This window comes from Solanum stenotomum, chromosome 1, assembly GCF_019186545.1.
Source record: "Solanum stenotomum isolate F172 chromosome 1, ASM1918654v1, whole genome shotgun sequence".
Classification (NCBI taxonomy): Eukaryota; Viridiplantae; Streptophyta; class Magnoliopsida; order Solanales; family Solanaceae; genus Solanum; species Solanum stenotomum.
The window spans coordinates 22,128,835-22,144,133 of NC_064282.1; positions in this window are offsets into that span (position 1 = coordinate 22,128,835).

The window sequence follows — 15,299 nt, forward strand, 5'->3', positions numbered from 1 at the left end:
CTAGAAAGATATGTGATATACTTTTGAGAGAGAATTTATGGAATCCAAATGTGTACTTATAATATATATTAGAGTGATTAAGGATATGTATGATACATCAAAACTTGAGTTAGTACAGTGAGAAAAGACTCGAAACATTTCCAAATTGAGATGGGGTTGCATTGAAGATCCTCCATCACTCCTTTTTTATTTGCCTTAGTGATGGATGAACTAACTCGACATATTCAAGAGGAAGTACTATTATGAATGCAATTTGCAGATGACATAGTATTGATTGACAAGACATGAAATAGAGTTAATTAACAACATACATGAGATTTGGAGACTGATGCTAAAGTTTAAAGGCTTCAAGTTGAGCAGGACTAAAATAGAATACATGGAGTGCATGCTTAATGTCATATCATAGGAGCAGAAAAGAGATATGAGAATTGATATACAAGTCATCTCCAAAAGAGAAAAATTCAAGTATCTCAATTTATAATGCAATGAAATTGGGGAATCAACGAGTACGACACACAACATATTAGAACAGATTGGATGAAATGGTGGCTCATATCTAGTGTCATATGTGATAAGGACGTGTCACTGAAACTTAAAGGTAAGATATATAGAGTGATTGCCAAATCAATTATGTTGTACGCAGTGAAGTGTTAGCAAGTCAATAACTCAGAAGATAATGATAGTAAAGATGAGGACGCTTAGATGATTGTGCTGGCATACTAGGAGAGATAAGATTAGGAATGAAGATAAACGGAATATAGTGAGAGTTTTCCGCATCTTGGTTATCCTTACTATTTTATATTTTAATTTCTTCAATATTTTCATCCAAGCATTCAATTCTTCATTTTTTTCAAACTGCTATGAAAAATGATTTTCTTGAGTCATGTGTCTATTGGAGACATCTTCTCTACTTTACGAAGATAGAGATAAGGATTGCATATACCCCATTCTCTCTAAACTCCACTTGCTCACTTATAAAATTATATTAAGTATGATATTGTTATTATTTTTAAAAATAACGATAAATACAAAACGATATGCTCACGATAAGATCACAAATGCCCAAACTACTAGATGAATAAATTTGACCATCCATAATTACTTTGACAAGTGTAAATGCATGCATGTGAAAGGCATCTAATTTGAAACACAAATAGAATGATTAGAACTTTGAAAATTAAACTAGTGCACTCATAGAATGACATGAAACTTACCCCCAATATACTGTGGAAATCTTCCAAGAAACTATGAAAAACAAAATTATTAGTAGGACTTTTACTTGGTCAATTTTCTTATTAAGTATGTTGAATCAAAGATGGGGAGTTGACCTTTGTTTTGAAGAAAGAAGCTTCTAGTGGGATCAATCAATTTGTTATTTTAACTCTTACAATCATCAATTTGAACCAATTATAACTAATCATTTCATAGATTGAATAGATTTTGGAAAATATTAAGTTTATTTTCACAAGTCTGAAAAGCATCAATTTAAATAGTTAGAATCCTAAGTTCACACAAAAGTCAATTCTAAGTCACTTCCTTTGAAAAAGTGCAAAGACTTGAAACAATGGATTTTATTCAAACTAAATACGTGAAAAATAATAATACAAATAAGATTGGTATAAATTTATCTTTTCACTCATAAAATTATATTAAATTTGTTATTATTATAAATATGTTTTGTTATTGTCTCTTTTTTTAAAGTATATTTTTCTTTCAAGCCTTTTGTGTTCGTTAATGTTTTATTTCTCAAATTTCTAAATAAGGTAATCTCTACTTTAAATGATTTTCCAAATGTTATTCGAAAAAGAAAATATTTTTATTCCAAAAAGCATAGAATTGTGTCATTTATATTCTTTATGTCTAGAAGTGGTGTTAAATTAATCAATCAGAAAAAAATAATTAAAAGTCAAAAATGATTTCCATCAAATTCATATTTAGATAAACTTATGTAGTTTAGGAAAATTTTCACCTCAACTTAGTGTCTATAAATGGTTTTTGACCAAACTCCATTTAATATCAAATTATTTGAGCGCAAGTTTTGGGAAAAACACTCCAATATGAAAATTTGACTCAGAATGAAAAACAATAAAAATAAAGAGCGTGCTTTTAAATCAATTAATTTGACACAAAAATAATAAATTTTACTTACACTATATGAAAATAGAGAAATGTCTAACAACCAATAAAACCAAAATCCAAAATTTGATTTAACCCTAAAAATCATTTTCTCTAAAGGATGTTGGCTCCCAATTCTTATAATTTTTGTAAATGATTTTGCTGGCTCCACAATATATATTCTCCACTTATTATAATTTTACCAAAATTTATCTATTTTTACACCCTACCACCACCACCACCACCCCACAGAGTAGTGTGGGGCCTCATGTATATGTTGTCAAACCCTAATTGGCTAGACTAGTTTTTGAATTTATCCAGAGAGGATTTACCAAACTTGTAAAGTCATTTTCCACTATATAATATAATGATTAAATGAAATAATGAATGATCTAATATAATAACACATGTCAATTCATCCTCAAATTATTAGTATTCATTAGATTTTCTTGCATATTAATGTCGTACACACACATAATTACTTTACTATTATAAGTGGAGCCAAACATTATTCTTTCATTTTTTTGGGGTGTTTGGTTTGGTTTTAATAATTGTTAGATATTTCTCTATTTACCTTAGCAATAATTATATAATTTCACTGTTAGAAATAAAGATTTCTGTCTATCATAAATCAATAGAAAATTTCTGTTAAAAAATATAATTTTTTCATTCATGTTCACTTGAATCAACTCGTTCGAAAAATGCATGGTGAAATACGATTTCTTATTGAAATAGTGAGAAACTTCTTAATTTTTTCTTTTCTCATCGATTCAATCAAAACCATCTCTTCATCTGCAATTATTTCTCGATGTGAAAACATTGAGTCAGGGAACTAATCTTTGAATAAGAAAAAGAGCGGATTTGCAAGATTCCAAATAAATTAACTTATTCAAAAAAATATACACGAAAATAGCTATGAAACATTTTTCAGTTCAGTAGGAAAATAGTGACTTTTAGGAGTATTGTTTATATACATTATAACTATAATTATTAATTATTGTCCTAATTTAATTAACCTAAAACACATCATCCATTTTTTTTTATTTTCCACTCGCGGATATTTGATTTTCATAACGATCTAACGAAATTCGACTTCTATTTAAAAGTCATATATCAAGATCAAGGATGAACGAGACTTAGCACTCTATCACTATTTTTTTACAATTTAACTATTCGACTTCGATTCGAAAGTCATATGTCAAAGGTTTTAAGAATGAATAAGACTCACCACTCTATCGCAATTTTTGTTGATCCGTTGTCCACTAACCATTGGTTGGATCAAACAAAATGGGGCGGTGACACTTGTTTCCTTTATCTCAACTCCCAAGTCTTATGAACAATTATTCTATTCCATGTGCTTCAACAACTTCTTTTTAAATAGTTTTCAACTATAATATAATTTATTTTAACGCTTTATTTAGTGACAAAAATATATATATATCTTAGTGGCTTTTAGTTCTAAAAAGTACTACTACCATATTTTCAACGTAGTTCAACAAATTAATATTTTATTGGCAGAGCTAGCAACTCTACGTTTCCAAGAAAATAACTAAAGAAAATTGGGTGTGTTTGGTACAATAGCAATCATATTTTTAAGGAAAATATTTTTAGAATATCATTTGATGCAATATTTTTTTTTAAAAAAAAATTCATAGAAATTGACTTCTATCGTATCAAACAGCGTAAACTATCTTCGTTGTAGTCATTTTCTGTCCTGCCAAACACACCCAAATGCAACCAAACTTGTTAAAGATTGCGCCATGTTTATATTTTATTCTTCTTTTTTTCTATATAATTTCATAAAATAATATATACTCCCTTTTAACATTTTCTTATTTTATTTTACTGGTAGAAATATCTATGCTCGTCCTTGTCAACATTATATATATATTTCCACCACTTTCATCAACGACCTACCACTACAAGTATATCTACTGAAAACAATGAAATTTTTTAATGGCTTCTTACATAACAAAACATAAATAAAAATTAACAAAAATAATCATATGTATATATATCGATATTTTATTATTAAGTAGTATATAACTGTGTATATATATATGATATGCAATTATGTATCAGAGATGTATATATATTCATATACGTTGTTTATATAATGTTTATATATACATATATATTTATTCAATTCCGACCTACTCAAATCTCCTTCAAACAATCTCAAATTTTTAATATGATCTCCTCTCGATATTTTGAATTTTTTGATATATTATTCATTCGAAGTGATTCACGATTGTGACACGTCGAATGATAAAATTGAGATTTGAAGGGCTTTAATGGCTGAACATGGAGTGTTTTTAAATTCAAAGTGATTCACGATTCGTTTTGGGGTCAAATTCATCGATAAATTTAAATAGTATCTAGCGATATGAGGACCACATTGAGCTAATTGTATCAAACCATGCAGCCAAACTAGACTATGGATACTTCAAGAAAGTGATATATATATATATATATACACGTGTCTCTTTATTAAGCTATTCGAATTATTGCTTGTACACATGATAAATGTTTTGATTAGATATTTTTAATTTATTTTTTTTAACTTCGAATGTTCATTATGCAAATAAGTTAATCATTTAAAATAAATCATCATTTTTAATTGTACAATGTAATCTTAAGAGAAAAGACATAAAATCACCACTAAAGTTGTCTCGTATTTGCATAAAGACACCTTAACTTGGAAGTATCCTATCACCCCACATAACTATTTAATATCTTTGTAAATAGGCCATTTTGACCCATTTCCTCGTCTGGGTTGTTACCACGCACATGTGAGGCAGTGTTTTCACTGCCATTAACCAACTATAAAGTGCCACGTGTCATTTTATTTCTTTATTATTGATTATTTATTTAATTTATATCATCTTCCCCAAACTTAAAGAGAAAAGAGCTGTTGGTAGCCCTAAAATCGATTTCAACTTTTTTTTCCAAAGCAAGCTCAACATTGGTGCTCTTTCTTAGACAAATTCATTTTTTTCCATTATCTTCTTCACCCAAATTCAAAAATCCAATTACCTTTTATTCATCTTCTTCAACTTAGAATATCCATTTACTTCATCCCATTTTATCACTTTTTTTCTTATCTCTTGCCTTTCTTTGTTTCTTTTTCTTCTTTTATCCTCTTTTTTAAAAATAAAAACAAATGTGAACTCCATTATTCGATTGATTAGAGAGTACTATGAAACTCCATTTTTATTCTTATTTTTGGTCTAAATACTTTAGTAACTTGAGAGTTGAATTGATCTTTTTTTAGTGATGATTTAGTGACGGAAATAGTGATGTAACAGGGAAGCATCATGGAGGCTACGTTGAAGGCGACAATGGCTGCTACTTTTGGAGGATTTACAACAAAGAACAAAGGATTTGAGTAATGAAAGTTGAAGAAGAAAGAGGGAAAAAATGAAAATAAAGTTACTTAATAAAAAAAGAAAAAATGAAAATGAAACTAAAAATTAAAAATTAAAAAAATTTAATATGTGGCAAACAATAATTGGTGCGTGATTGCACTTCTTTTCTTGCAATTGAGGTTGGGTGAAAATGGGATATTTATAAGACTCTTAAATTGTTCAATGGGGAAATAGGACACCCACAAAGTTAAAGTGTTTTTTTGAAAATTCGAGACAACTTCAATGGTGACTTTATGTCTTTTCTCTAACCTTAAGAAGTTGTTAGTATTAATTAAGGGGTACTTAATGCGAACTAATTGCAATAGAATGTGCTTTCCGAAAAATGATAGGACAATAACAACACAAATCCCATTGGCTTAGGAGAAAATTATTTTTCTTCACGCAAGTTTCAAATATTGCAAACTTATCATAATTTGGATTTCGAATACATGTATTCAGCGCGGTCAGATACATGTATGTCACATACATAGGGTTAAAATTTGGTGTAATTTGTTTAAGATAAATTATAGCCAAGTGAATTCATATGTATATAATTGACCCTCTCACTCGCCTCTCTCCCTATCTCAGTGTATGTGGTAGTAAAAAAAAATATTTATATGTATTTAACTTGAAATATGATACAAAATTATTAATCAGACAATACGTAAATTCTTTCAAACTACAAAAAAAATTAGTAAATATAATTGTATTATTTCTATAATTAGATAGTTTTTCCGAAATATATGTAATGATCGTTAATGCATATAATAGCCCCGTCTTATCCAGTATTTAATTATTTTAAAGGTACGTATGCAGTTGAATAAGAGAGACATAATTAAATTATTTATATTTTGTTGTTATGTGCTAAAATCATTTGCTAGCTAGCAACAATATCAACATCATGGGATTATCTTTGTAACCCTAGCATGACTACAATTTTTGTAATTATTAGTAACTTTGAGTTAATCCTTGTCCCAAAATCCAGATGAAGTCATTATCAATTATTAGACAAAATACACAGTATATATAAACAAAGTTGTTCACTGAATATTGGCGTGTAATCGTTAATGACAATTTTATGGTACGTGAATCTGGATTCTGGGCCAATAATCAGACACTAATCACTTTCACGATGCAATTATTTTTTCTTGTCATAATTCATGTGATACTTGTCACTTCTCAGAGTCGACATTTTGGTCGTAGTTTTGACACAAAATCTTTTAATATAGTGAAATAAAATTTATATCTATGAAAACTATATTAAAAAAAGTACTACAAGTCAAAATACTTAATTTAAAAGATCTAAAAGTTATTAAAAATTTACTGTCTAAGATTACCTTATTTAACTCTCGAAACATTTCAATTATATTGTACTAACACCTTACACATGTGGAAATTAATATTCAAAATAAATAGAGAGAAGCATTGAAAACATCTCTGAACTTAATGCAAATTATTAGTTTCGTCCCTGATCGAACTATGACAGCCTTAAAGTCATCCCTCTACTTGACTAATTAAACTTAGACACACCCTCGGTATACCCCCGATCTAGCACATGATATAACAAGTGGTTCCAAACCCCTGTAGGAACATGAAACTCTTAATAAAAAACCAAGAGAAGTGTTGAAAACACCCTAAATTTGGGGAGATTTTTGGCCACGTTTCACTCATGTTGCACGATCAGGGGTGTATTTAAGTTCAGTTAATCAAGTAAATGAGTATTTTTACGTACNTTTGACACAAAATCTTTTAATATAGTGAAATAAAATTTATATCTATGAAAACTATATTAAAAAAAGTACTACAAGTCAAAATACTTAATTTAAAAGATCTAAAATTTATTAAAAAATTACTGTCTAAGATTACCTTATTTAACTCTCGAAACATTTCAATTATATTGTACTAACACCTTACACATGTGGAAATTAATATTCAAAATAAATAGAGAGAAGCATTGAAAATACCTCTGAACTTAATGCAAATTATTAGTTTCGTCCCCAATCGAACTATGACAGCCTTAAAGTCATCCCTCTACTTGACTAACTACTTGACTAATTAAACTTAGATACACCCTCGGTATACCCCCGATCTAGCACATGATATAACAAGTGGTTCCAAACCCTTGTAGGAACATGAAACTCTTAATAAAAAACCAAGAGAAGTGTTGAAAACATGCACCCTAAATTTGGAGAGATTTTTTACCACATTTCACTCATGTTGCACAATCAGGGGTGTATTTAAGTTCAGTTAATCAAGTAAATGAGTATTTTTACGTACGGCTATCAATAGTTCAGAGATAAAACTAATAATTCGCGTCAAATTTAAAAGTGTTTTCAATATTTCTCTCGAATAAACAAGCAATTCTCCAAGAGATGAATGATGAGGGACAATCGACAAGTTATATTACCAATACAAAATTCATGGTTAATTAGAACTTTATAATATGCAACTAGATAAGTGTAAACTATTGAGAGAGATAATCACATAATATTAATCTTAGATCAAGCACAAGTCACAACTAATTCCAGTGCCAGATTCAGCTAACTTATTTTTTTGTAATATGTACTGTGACTAATATAAACTACTTTTAGCTATATGTCATAATCATGAGTCATTAGAACATGGAAAAACGTTTATTTAATTTTTATCCACTATATATTATTAGTTCAAGAAAAAACAAAAAATTAAGGTGCAATATCTTATCCCTCCTTATGATTACTTGAATTAATAATGTTTTCTTTTAGTTTGCTTAGCAAAGTTTTTAGAAGGTTAATAGTGTTTTTTTAATTATAAAAAATAAGATGTTTGATTAAGTTTTAATGAAAAAATAAGAGCTATTGAAAAATAACATAAGATGTTTTTTTAGAAGCTACAAAAACAGTTTTGTTCTGCTTTTGTATTTTCTTGAAAAGCATATGTAAGAAAAATATACTTAAAAGCATATTAAAAAAGTTTAATAAGCAAAAATTATTGCGTTACTAATTTTTGTACCAAACAATCCTTAAAGTATTAGAGGTTGATAAACTTGATATTAGAGCATAACATTCTCCTCTATTAATGGGTCAGCTTCATATCTAACCAATTATAACCACCACTTGCTATACTATATTTATAATGCTTTTGTGTAGAGATTTCCTTATAAATTTAATTAAAATATTTATGATACTCCCTCCATTTCATATTAATTGAATTGTTGAGACATTTTTTATTTTTTAAATTAATTTAATTGTTCAATTTTCAAGATTACTTTTAGAATTTTTTTTTCCNCAACGACCTACCACTACAAGTATATCTACTGAAAACAATGAAATTTTTTAATGGCTTCTTACATAACAAAACATAAATAAAAATTAACAAAAATAATCATATGTATATATATCGATATTTTATTATTAAGTAGTATATAACTGTGTATATATATATGATATGCAATTATGTATCAGAGATGTATATATATTCATATACGTTGTTTATATAATGTTTATATATACATATATATTTATTCAATTCCGACCTACTCAAATCTCCTTCAAACAATCTCAAATTTTTAATATGATCTCCTCTCGATATTTTGAATTTTTTGATATATTATTCATTCGAAGTGATTCACGATTGTGACACGTCGAATGATAAAATTGAGATTTGAAGGGCTTTAATGGCTGAACATGGAGTGTTTTTAAATTCAAAGTGATTGACGATTCGTTTTGGGGTCAAATTCATCGATAAATTTAAATAGTATCTAGTGATATGAGGACCACATTGAGCTAATTGTATCAAACCATGCAGCCAAACTAGACTATGGATACATCAAGAAAGTGATATATATATATATATACGTGTCTCTTTATTAAGCTATTCGAATTATTGCTTGTACACATGATAAATGTTTCGATTAGATATTTTTAATTTATTTTTTTTAACTTCGAATGTTCATTATGCAAATAAGTTAATCATTTAAAATAAATCATCATTTTTAATTGTACAATGTAATCTTAAGAGAAAAGACATAAAATCACCACTAAAGTTATCTCGTATTTGCATAAAGACACCTTAACTTGGAAGTATCCTATCACCCCACATAACTATTTAATATCTTTGTAAATAGGCCATTTTGACCCATTTCCTCGTCTGGGTTGTTACCACGCACATGAGGCGTGTGAGGCAGTGTTTTCACTGCCATTAACCAACTATAAAGTGCCACGTGTCGTTTTATTTCTTTATTATTGATATTTATTTAATTTATATCATCTTCCCCAAATTTAAAGAGAAAAGAGCTGTTGGTAGCCCTAAAATTGATTTCAACTTTTTTTTCCAAAGCAAGCTCAACATTGGTGCTCTTTCTTAGACAAATTCATTTTTTCCCATTATCTTCTTCACCCAAATTCAAAAATCCAATTACCTTTTTTTTTTTTTTTTTTTTAAAAAAAAAAAATTTAACATTCTGCATTTTATTCATCTTAACTCAAAAGTACAGGGATTTGAGGGAGATACAAAAAGTGGCTTACTTCTCCCTAATTTGAAAGGATTTAAACTCCTATTTGAGATGCAGAAAATGCAAAAGAAGATTGAAACCTTGGTCATAACCAAATGACACCAAGTTTTCAAATCTAACAATCTGTCAAAAGGCAGATTCTAAACGAAACTCCACCTCAAGGTGGGTCCCAGATGATCTCTCTCTTCTTTTTTCGGATAGTTCTAAAGTTAGCCATATTCCATCTATCCATAGTCATAAGGCTCTTAATTCTTCTAAGAAGCTCAGCAAAAGTTATAAACATAGTGCTCTGTTGATTAGTATGGCATAGCGATGCCAGTTTGTCAGCAACCTTGTTGGCCTCTCTGTAACAGTGTCGTAAAATATAACCTGTATTCTCCATGTGGACTTTTAGTTCCTCCACTTCTTTCTGCATCTTCCATGGGGTAGAGTTCTTTGACACAATTTACTAGTAATTTTGAGTCACTTTCTGCCAAGATAAACTCATATTCATTATTGATACACCACCTTATGCCATATAACAACGCCATAGCTTCAGCCCAATTACTAGTGCCTTCTCCAAGATTTAGTGAGTAAGCAAAAATAAGATACCCCTCGCAATCCCTAATCACCCCTCCACCTCCACAGAGATCATTTTTGCAGCTACCATCTGAGTTTAGTTTCACAAAACTAGTCGATGGTTTACTCCATTTAACCATAACTCTTCTCATACTGTTAATATTACTCATCTTCAGATGGACAATAGACTCCCAATTAGGCATCAGCTTCACATTCACAAATTGGCTGGCCACCAGTTGAGTTATAGTAACAACAATCTGACTTATACACTTCCTGACACTATATTGTTTTTTTCCATACTTTGCCCCACATCTAGTTTTCCATAATTCCCATGTAGCCACAATAGGGAGATATTTCACAATCAAGGCTAGGACCGGATTTCTAGTTTTCCAGGTGCACCAGTTCCTAAGCAGAAGTCTCAAGGGAATGTTTAAAAACGAGATACCAAATGGACCACACAGGATTGACCATATCTCTTTCGCAAACTCTCCAGAGCACATTAGATGATCAATATCTTCTTCTTGGGGATTCTTGCAACAATAACACCTTGAGGGAGCATGGATGCCCATCCTCATCAGATTTGAATCAGTAGGTATTTTATCCCTCAAGGCTCTCCAAAGGATAAAGTTCATTTTAAAAGGGACTTTGTTGTTCCAATTCATGGCATTGATCCAACTCTTATCCCTTTTTTATCTCATGATGTTCCATGTTGAGGAGATGGTGAAGTTGCCTTTTTCATCAGGAGTCCAAATAGCTTTGTCTTTCACATTCGGATTGAGATTGATCTGCATAGAGTTTATGTGGTTCATTACATGGTCCGGCAAATAAAGATCCCAACCACCCCATTGCCAATGGCCATTCAATAATAATTCAGAAAGATTATCATTTCTGGGAATTCTGCCTTCAGTAAGGAAAGTCCAAAGAGCTCCAATACCTGACCAGTTATCATACCACGTGGATACCTCTCCTCTTCCTATCTTCCACAGTATGTGTTTGTCCATAATCACTTTTACTTTGCACATTGCATTCCAAGAATGAGAGTTCCCTGAGTACCATTTTTTTTTAACAGAATGAATTCTTTGACAATATTTAGCTAGGATGAAGTCACCCCACAGAGATTCCCTAGCCCTCAAGTTCCACCATTGTTTCACAGTAAATGCAGCACAAATATCACGAATTCTCCAAAACGCTACTCCTCTTTCTTCATATGGGTAGCACATTTTCTCCCAAGAAGCCCAGTGGTGTTTCTTAACTTCATCTGTACCTCCCCAGAAGAATTTGTTAAGCATTCTTTCAATCTGGTTCATAACTCCTATTGGGGGTTGCATAGCAGCAAGAAGATGGATTGGCATAGATAGTAGGACATGTTTAATAAGTACTGTCCTCCCTCCTACTGATAGAAATTTAGTATGCCAACCCCCAATCTTGTTCAAAATTTTGCCCATCATATCTGAAAAGAGATTTGTAGTTTTCCTTCCCACATAGAGAGGGCACCCTAGGTACTTGATTGGAAAGCTCTTGTGAACAAATCCTGTAATCTCTTCTATCCTTATTATTGCTTGATGATGTTCTTTGGGAGAGATGGACACACTTGATTTCTGTTTGTTCACCATCTGTCCTGATACTTTTTCATATGTACTCAGAGCCCCCATCATCAGTTCTAAGGATTTCCTGCAGCCACTGGAAAACAAAATAATGTCATCAGCAAAGGCTAGGTGATTAATAGAGGGGCATCTTCTATTCATGCTAAATCCAAAGAATTCAACATTGTTGTTCAAGGCATTGAGTTTTTGAGACAGAAATTCAGCACTTATTACAAAAAGGGAAGGAGAAATAGGGTCTCCTTGTCTAAGGCCTCTTTCTGATTTAAAAAAGTCATGTTTATTTCCATTAACTAGCAAAGAGTACCAGTTACTAAAAATATGTCTGTATATCATATCAATCCAGGTTTCACAAAATCCCATCCTTCTCATGAGAATGCATAAATAAGGCCAAGATACCCTATCATATGCCTTAGCCATATCAAGCTTAAGAACAACATTACCATTAAAATTCAGCTTATCAATATCTTGAATAATTTCTTGAGCTAGAAGAACATTCTCAGTAATGGATCTACCTTTTATGAAACCACTTTGATTGTTACTGATTAGAAAAGGAAGGATCTTGCTCAACCTAGAGTTTAGAACTTTTGAAAAAATTTTGCTAATTACATTACATAAGCTTATAGGTCTCATATCAGAGAAACTTTGAGGAGAATTGACTTTAGGGATCATAGCTATACTAGTATGAGTTAACCATTTCGGCAAGTTAGCCCCACAGAAGAAGGCATAAAAAGCATTAGTAATATCGTAAGCAACCAAATCCCAGCAAGATTGAAAGAACTTAGCTGTGAATCCATCAGGCCCAGGGGCACTATCAGGATCCATTGACATTAGATTACTCTTAATCTCTTCTTCACTCGGGATTTCAATCAGGGAAGCATTGTTTTCCTCAGTGATCATGATGTTGATTGCTTCTAGGTCTGAGTAATCATTAAACTCGGGAGTTTGACTGAAAATTCCTTTGAAGTATCTCACTCCTGCCTCAGCCACCTTATCACTTCCTTCTACCCATTGTTGATTTTCATCCATGATTTTGTTGATGCTGAGCCTTCTTCTTCTATCCTTAATGACTCTGTGGAAGTAAGCAGTGTTAGCTTCTCCATCTTTTAGCCATCTCACTCTAGCCTTCTGTCTTAAAATAGCTGCTTGAATTTTTAAGTGCTGGACATATTCAGCCTTCGCCTTGTTAAGATTGGTTCTGTTAGCAGGAGTGTTATCTTCTTGGAGGGATTGTTCCAGCATGGCGATGTTTGTTTCCATTGTCTTTGTCACACTATGGATGTCGCCATAGGTGTTTTTAGACCAACTGCTCAGGTGAGAAGCCGTTCTTTTCAGTTTTTGGTGTAGCACCCATAATGGATTTCCTTGATGATTTTCATCCCAAACATTCTTAACAGTCTCCCGAAATTGAGGATGCTCTGTCCAAACATTTAGAAACTTAAAGTATTTGATGAATTCCTCTTCTCTATTACTGAACTGCACAATTAAAGGAGAGTGATCAGAGCAAATAATAGGTAAATGAGTAACATAAGTACTGTTAAAACTATCAAACCACTCAGAATTGTACAAGACTCTATCCAGTCTTTTCCAGATGGTGTTTGGCGCATCCCTGTTATTACACTATGTGTTAATATTCCCTGCAAAACCTGCATCTTGCATTCCACATTCCTCAATAAAGTTAATGAAATCAAAACTTTTGTCCAATCTATATGAAGTGCCTCCGGTCTTTTCTTCCACCTCAGCTATGACATTAAAATCTCCCAGAATGCTCCATGATCCTTGAATTGTGTTAGACAAAGAGCTTAGATCTTCCCAAAGGAGCTTCCTCAAAGCTGTCCTGCACTTAGCATAAACAAAGGATGCATGGTAAGCAATTCCTGAGGCTACATGATTAATGTGGCAAGTAATATGTTGTTCAGAATCTTTGATGATGTTGACATTGAAATCATTGGTCCAAAAGAGCCAAATTTTATTGTTAATATTCGCATAAGAACCTTGCATATCTAAGTGTCTCATATAGAAACCGACCTGGTCAGCTCGGACAAAGGGTTCTTGCAAGCTGATAAAAGAGATTTTGTATTGGTTCTTTAATGTTTTGAGTCTTTCAAAAGCACTTAGAGTTCTAACACTCCTAATATTCCATGAGATTGTACTAATCATTTGGAATTAGTGAGATTAGAACTTTGCATATCCATGTGATCTTCCTTATGATTGACCATCTTAGACTTGTCCTCATTGACTGAAGGTAGTCCGCTAGTGGTTATCATCTTAGATAAGGAAGAAGAATTTTGATCTTGTACAGTTACAAAATAAGGATTGTTTTCTTCCCTGGTTTGTTTTTCTATAACCTTGTTAGTATCTTTGTCTAGGTGAGGCTCCACAACATCATGAAATTGATCTTCATCCATCTCTTCCTTTGAAGCTGATTCATAATGTTTGTATTCATCATCCTCAGTTTTATCAGTTAAGATGTCCGTGTTATCAGCTTGCTGTATTTGATTTTTACTTTCTCCAGGATCATCGGGTGGTTGGTTAATCCCTTCGTTCATTTGTCTCTGATTACCATCTTTTCCTCTGTCGACTGGATTTAAATCTTTTCCCATGTCCATGTTGTCATGGGATTCAAAGTTTTGGGATATCTCTATTGTTTCCTCCAGTTCTTTCGCAGAGTTTGGATGGATATTCTTGGTTATAGTGTTATCTCCCTTGTTGGTATCATTGTTGATGGATTCTCCACTAATTCCTCTTCTGCTTCTTGTTCTCCTTTCGTAAGGAGGGTTCATGTTTTCCATATTCTTCTTCTGGACTCCTTTACCTCTACTAGAGGTTTGAGTATAAGTTTCCTGGGCAGTCCTCTGATTAGTTGTTACCTTTCGTTTACCTTTTTTGTTACTTGGTGTTTCTTCTTTGTCTTTATTTTGAGCAGTGAAGGTCATTCCAAACACTCCCGTTTTTCTAATCTCGCTCTGACCACTGATCTCCTTGACATTTTTTATGATTTGAACCTTATCAAAAACTGGTTCTCCTTCAGTACTCTTTTTGAATGGGTTTGTGTCCTCTTTGTATTTATTCTTTCCTTTTCCTTTTCCTTTTGTGACTGTTTTCCATCCTTCCTCATCTTTGTTC